The sequence below is a fragment of the Rattus rattus genome, chromosome 1 (assembly GCF_011064425.1).
Source record: "Rattus rattus isolate New Zealand chromosome 1, Rrattus_CSIRO_v1, whole genome shotgun sequence".
Classification (NCBI taxonomy): Eukaryota; Metazoa; Chordata; class Mammalia; order Rodentia; family Muridae; genus Rattus; species Rattus rattus.
The window spans coordinates 118,534,005-118,541,102 of NC_046154.1; the positions used below are offsets into that span (position 1 = coordinate 118,534,005).

General features: G+C 42.7%; 1 pseudogene; it reads right to left on the reverse strand.

Moving 5' to 3' along the window:
• Nucleotides 1–964: 964 nt before the first annotated feature.
• Nucleotides 965–1,129, reverse strand: LOC116900776 (annotated as a pseudogene).
• Between the last annotated feature and the right edge of the window lie 5,969 nt (nucleotides 1,130–7,098).

The following is a 7,098-nucleotide window of genomic DNA, read 5'->3' on the forward strand; positions in this document are numbered from 1 at the left end:
TACTTCCCTATCATTGTGATTACAGATATGTATCTCAGCTTGGATTTTTATGTGGGTATGAGGTATCCGAACCTTGAGTCTTCATTCTTGTATGACATGCACTTCACCAATGGAGCCATGCCCCAGCCCCTCCTTTTTCTTTATTGATTGATGAATTTTTAGATAACAAGCACTGAATATGCTTTTGGTGCATCAAGGAATGTTTTCCTATATGTTTTGTTTCTGGTTCATCGTATAGAATTAGGAATAAGAGATGCAGTAGACACAATATCCCCTTATGAAGATTTAGGAAACTTTGATAATACTCATGGGCTCAAATCTCGGCACCTAGGGTAAGAGTGGGCACGGAGGTGCTCTACTCTGAATGTCTTCCCGTAGATGCTCTGAGCACTCCCTTCCCATTAGAGCATGAAGCACAACGGAGAAATTCTACAGCTCAGTCTCAGCTGCACTATCCCTTAAGGGCACTCTATACTCAGCCCTGAAACACAAACTAATCTCCACATTTGTCAGCTTCCAATAGACTCCTCTCGGCCAAGGGGACATGGCACAAATGTCATGCTTAAGGCTTTGTGGCTTTTTCATCTTATTTATAATACTAGTTAAGACCATTTTAGCAGCAAGAAATAAAAAACAGCTCAAGGGCAGAACGAAATCCAGGAAGTGGCAAATGCTGAGAATTCTCTCCCTCCTTAGTCTGTCTGCTTCTTGCCTCTCGACACTGGGGCGTTTCACTCTTCCATTCATAGAAGAGCTTTCGTAGGAGAGAATTTTTCTGTCTGAGCTTTGTTTTAACTAACAGGTATTGGCTGTTTTTTTTTTTGATCTAAATTTTATTGCTGGACAAACACCCTAATGTAGACATGAGCAAGTCTCCAGGTTAAAAATGTTGAACTCCATCTGGTAGAACTGTTCGATGACCACAATTCAGTATAAACTGTCAGTCTTCCCATTGTGTGAATTGTTATAGGCCCAGCTTCGTTCTCCTCCAGTGTCTTCTCTTAGAATTGTACCTGATTTTATTACCAGTTTTTATCCAAATCCACCGAGGAGCAGGATGATTTTGCTTTTGTTTCTTGGCCAGGAATCACTTGATTCCAAAAGTCTTGTGAGACGCTGAATCAGGCATAGTGTGCACGATGGCAGAGGAAAGAAGAAGGGCAAAGTGGCTAGCGTAAACCCCACTTTATTGAGAAATGTCTGTGTTACTAAACAAAGATGAACCTAAACTTAGAATTTCAAATAATTTGTTTAAATTTTTGCAAATACATTTTGTAAACACTGAACAAAGAAAACAAGCAAGTTCCTGAATGCAGTAGCAGTGAGAGAGGTCCGGATTCATTCTGTTACCTGTGTGGAATTCAAAGCAAACAATTCAGGATTGCTCTGGTCAGATCCCAGACTGGGTTAGAGATCACCACTCATTTTACTGATGTAAAGAGCATAAAGAAGTGAAGTGATCCTCACTAGCTAGGAGTGTAGCTTTAATGGGAGCCTCCAATAACTTCATGGAATCCACGTGCGGAATCAGAAGGAGACCCCTTCTCCCTCAAGGAGCAAGCCTCCTTCCTCCCAGATGCTATCAAAGAAAGAGGAAAGAGATGCCCAGAGCTGGAGACAGCATCTATTTGAGCACTTGGCAGAATCTTAAGGAAGTTATATTTTTCTTCTCATATTCAACTACTTTGCTCACAGACTTTTCCTTGTTTCTTTACATAATCACCACAGAATCTGAAATCTACTCACAGGTCTGGAATTTAAGTTTACCTCCAAATGTCCTAACGAGCTCTCTTTGGACTGAACTCTCATTAGCCTGCCAAAGCGAAGGTGTTGGTGCAGCAGGAAGATGAAGTTGTACGTTCTCTCACCATCGTTATTGTGAGGAAAATGGAAGGTAAGACGATCCGTGTTGATCAAAGAAGACATGCAGAGAGAATGGAGGCTGAGCTAGAGTGTGCCGAGATCTAAGACAGGATGCATGATCTGATCCTGAGTATAGCCTGAAAGGGCTGAAGTTAGATGTCATGTTTCCACCGAAGGACAGCATCTAAGTGATGCCTTTGTGCCCATGAAAGATTACAAAAAGGGACAGTTTGCTAACTTTTAGCCAATTATAACTTGGAATCAAATGCCTTTTCAAGATTTCTGATTTAACATAGAGAACACACTTGTACCAATTCCCACTTCTTACTCATGGCTGAGGGTGCCTGAGGGTAACCAGGACTGGAGGACTTCCAGCATTCAAAGAGCTTTCTCAGTACCCTGTTGCAGGTGAGGGGCTACTTGTCCAGTAGTAACCTTGTAGGTCGTAGAATAGGGCAACATGGCTCCTTCTCCCAAATCCTCCACTCTGGTCACAAAACTCATGTGAAACTTCCTTGTGATAGTCTATTCATCTCTAAAGTGGGAATAAATACAGTGCCTAATTCATCAGAGGGCCACATGAGTTAGGTTCCTTAAGCAGACACCTGAAATTGTATAAGCACTTGATAATCTCAATGCTACCATTGTAAGCACCATGGGGCTTTGACATGCCTAGGGAAATGCTGATGCATAAACAATTTTAAATCTTTTTTTTTTCTATGTTCTGATCATGGTTTCTCCTCCCCCAACTCTTCTCAAATCTTCCTCACTTCCCCACCAATACAACTCCAGGCTTCTTTCTCTTTTTAAAAAACAAATAGGCAAACAAACAGGCAAGAACAGAAACAAACTTGAATACAAAATAAAAAGAATAAGAAACACACACACACAGGACCAGTAAGACATCCCCCCCCCCCTCAAAAAAGCCATTTAAAAAAGGAGGCAAGAAAACCTGCAGTGCATGTTGAGTTATTGGCCAAAGGGGCCTTATGTAAATTCCCTCAGATTAAGGCTATCACCAAGGCAATTGGTTTCCACAAACTGACAGTAAGCCCTATTACTGAAGACATTTAAATGTCTCATTGAACATGGAGAAGTCAAGCTGGTGTTTAAGTAGAGAATGTCACCTAGTAGTCATGGTACTGTAAGCTACTCTGCATGCTACCAAAGGAGAAAGGATAACCATCAATCCAGTTACAAATCCTTCAGTCTACAGTAGTGACCTGCCTACCTCCATGATAAGCTAGTACAATAGTGGCACTAAAGTTGTGGGAGTAACCAACCCCTATCTAATTAGATTTAAGGCACCCTCCATTAGATGAAACCCATACCTGACACTGCTTGGATGGCCAAGAACATGAGACTAGATAAGCAGTAACCCTAGAGGGAAAACAAATCTTATTGTTCTGCTACAGGAACGCAGCAATAAAAGGGCTCCTAAAGATATTCTGTTTTACCTATAGATAACTGTTTTTCTCAGACACACTCAAAGATGTTGTAGAAGATGGGAACTAACACAAAGACTCACAACTGGCTAATGTGCAGAGAGTGAGAGATGTTGGAGCACTCAGTCCTAAGTGGGATGTCTTTATCAAACCCCTCTCATCAGAGGTCAGGGAACTTTGTGGAAGAGGACGCAGAAAGACTTTACAAGCCAGCCTACAGATTGGAAAAAGATCTTCACTAGGCCAACCTCCACAGAGGGCTAATATCCAAAATATATAAAGAACTCAAGAAGTCAGACACCAACAACGCAAATAACCCAATTAAAAATGGGGTACAGAGCAAAACAGAAAATTCTCAAAAGAAGTCTCTAGAATGGCCAAGAAACCCTTAAAGAAATGTTGGACGTCATTGGGACATGCAAATCAAAATTACCCTGAGATTCCACCTTACACCAATCTGAATGTCTAAGATCAGAAACTCAAGCAACAGCACATGTTGGTGTGGATATTAAGAAAGAGGAACACTCCTCCATTGCTGGTGGGATTGCAAACACGTAAAACCACTCTGGGAATTAATCTGGTGTTTTCTCAGAACATTGGAAATAGTTCTACCTCCTGAACATATAGCCAAAACGTGCTCTACCATACTACAAGGACTCATGCTCCACTGTGTTCATAGTAGCCTTATTTTATAATAGCCAGAAGCTGGAGACAATCCAGATATCCTTCAATTGAAGAATGGATACAGAAAATGAGTATATAAATGTAATACTATTCCACTATTAAAAACAAGGAAATCATGAAGTTTGCAGGCAAACGGATAGAACTAGAAAATTTCATCCTGAATGATGTAACCCAGACCCAAAAGGAATGCATGGTTGTACTCACTGATAAGTAGATATCAGCCATAAGCATAGAATATCCATGATACAACCTACAAACCCAACCGCAGACCCAACCACAGACCCAAAGAAGTTAAACAAGAAGGAAGGCCCAAGTGAGGATGCTTGAATCCCATTCAGAAGGGGGCAACAAAATAGTCATGGGAGGCAGAGGGAGGGAGAGGCAAAGGCGTGGGAGGGAGAAGGAAGGAGGGGAATAAAGTATCAGGGTCAGGTATAGGAGACAGGAGAGAGTCCCAGAGAGCAAGGAGAATGAATGGAAGTATGCAGCTGTCCAGGGGTCAGGGGGTGAGGGAAATTTCCAGGAATTCCCCTAGTCCTGGGTGGGGGAGGCACACAGGGGTCAATGCAGGTGACCTTAACCGAGATGCCTGACAGTGGGAAGAATATGGAAGAGGCCACCTGCTAGAGACAGGCAGGACACCAATCCACCCACAAAACTTTTGACCCAAAATTTGTCCTGTCTAAAAGAAATGCAGGGACAAAGATGGAGCAGGGACTAAAGGGTGGCCAACCAATAATTAGCCCAACTTGATACCCATCCCATGGGCAAGCACCGGTCCCTGACAGTATTAATGATACTCTGTTACGTGTACAGACAGGAGTCTATCATAACTCAGAGAGTCTCTACCCAGAAGCTGACGGAAACGGATTTAGATACCAACAGCTTGGATGGAGGCCAAGGACCCTGTGGAAGAGTTAGGGGAAGGACTTAAGGACAAAGGAAACAATGACTTCTACACGTGACAGGAGTGATGAACTATGAACTCACAAAGACTGTGGCCCCATGCCCAGAGCCTGCACAGGTTGAAGCCAGATAGGTTTCCAATGCTGAGAGGGTGAAGTGGACACAAGCTCTCTCTCACCTCTAACCAAGAAGCTATCTCCCATTGAGATTTGCTAGCAAAGGAAAAATTCATCTTTTCCAATTTTATTTATTTATTAACAATTTAATTATCTTTATTTTATTGGTGTTCTATTTGTGTGTGTGTGTGAGGGTGCTTGATCCCCTGGAACTGTAGTTACAGACAGGTGTGGGCTGCCATGTTGGTGCTAATTATTGAACCTGGGTCCTTTAAGAAGTGTAGCCAGTGCTCTTAACTGCTAAGCCATCTCTTCAGACCAGTTTGCTCCTATTTTAAATCTTGATGTGCAAACTATAAAAGTAATGTTTCCCTGTAGGGTTGTGTGTCCTGTGTCCCCTCCACCACAGGGAACGGCCGCTTGAGGTGGAACGCAGGGAGTTTCACTGCGTTTGTCCCATGCCACACTCAGGGGAGGAAAAGCACAATCTGAGGCCTGGGAAAGCATTCTCTGAGGTGTGGAAAAGCCAGAGCTAGTTCGAGAATCTCTGGGCCTTCGATGAGGCTGGGCCGTGGAGTTCTCAGGCTCTTGGACATCCAGGCACCACTAGGAGTTCTAGAAGAACTGAGAATGGAGTGGGGGCCGGGGGACTGGGCCTAGGCTGGGGCCAGGGGGAAAAGGGGAGCTCCAACTGTCCCACTTGGCTTGATGGCTAGATTGGTGGTGGCTGCGGCTGCAAGTGCAGAGAGGCCTTCCAGAGGAGATTAGACAGTGGCTCTGTAGGCAAAGGCCTTCTCTGTGCCTCCCTATGGTAGATCCTGATGAAAAGAGGCAGTCCATGGTTTTGAATCCATTTATTGCCATGGTGGAAAGTGGATGTGTAAAACCATACCCCATTTCTCAGGGTGGGCCTGAAATTAAATACCTTTTGCAGGTAGGAATATCTGGGAAGGGAAGCTTATTGCCTATGCCCTCTAGGCCTCTAGGCACCTCATTAGCATGCAGACCTCTGTCTTGAGCCTACATGAACTGTGGTCACCGCTCTTCTATGCGAGAAGCATGGCAAGTGTGTGTTCCACAGTGTGTCAGGAGTCTGGCAGGGAGCTGGGAGTCACCTAAGCCTCAGATGTGTGCCTACCGAGTCTCCAGGTCTCGACCTGCTCTACCTCACCAACCTTCCTGGCATGGATTTAAGTCCCACACCTCACCAGTTATCCGATAGTTACTTCACAGTCAGTCTAAATCAGCAGCTAGCTCCGTTAGTGTTTAAAACACATTCAGGGCCATCTCAAAGGCAGCATTCAGTTTCCTCTGTTTCTAAGGTTAGTACGGTTTAGAGAAACAAACATTCCCTGCTTCATGCCTTCCATGCCCACAACTTCTTGTGGTCATGGTCATGACGGAGAGCTGAGCATTCTTGTCACCAAGATACCTTGAGTAACTGGCCTCTGCCACTGTTCTTCTCTTAGCTAAGGCAGATGTACTATGCTGACAGACACAAAAACATTCATTTGTCAAATACTTTCAAATTGCAAAACAATACAAACATTATATTTTAGAAACAGAAACAAAACCAAACCAAACCTTCCCATTCTCAAAATATCCAGCAACTCACAGCTCGTCATAAAAAGTAACAGATTCCAAACGTGGATGCTTTCTTTCCCTTTACTTCATGAGATTAATGAAACAGCAATTTGATGAGTTAGACACCTCATAAAAGCATCAGTAAGAAAAAAAGTGTCAGGAAATAACTTTGAAAAGACGCCAAGAAATCTCAGTTGGCAAACATGAGTCTATGACAAATTATATTTATTACAAAGATTTTTGCCTTGATCATGAAGTGCGAAATGTAATCCTTGATGTACTGATAAAAAATTCTCATTTTTCTATACTATGGCATAGTTTTAAAATTATTTTGTTATGCAGAGATAATTCAAATATAATAAACAGAAACAGATTGGTACATTGGGATGTAAATTGAACGGACACTTTTCTGTCTTTATTTTTTTTTTTTTACCTGGTTTGGATACAAAATTTTAGGAAAATACTGTTTTCTCTTTATTAATGCTTAAGGCATTTTATTA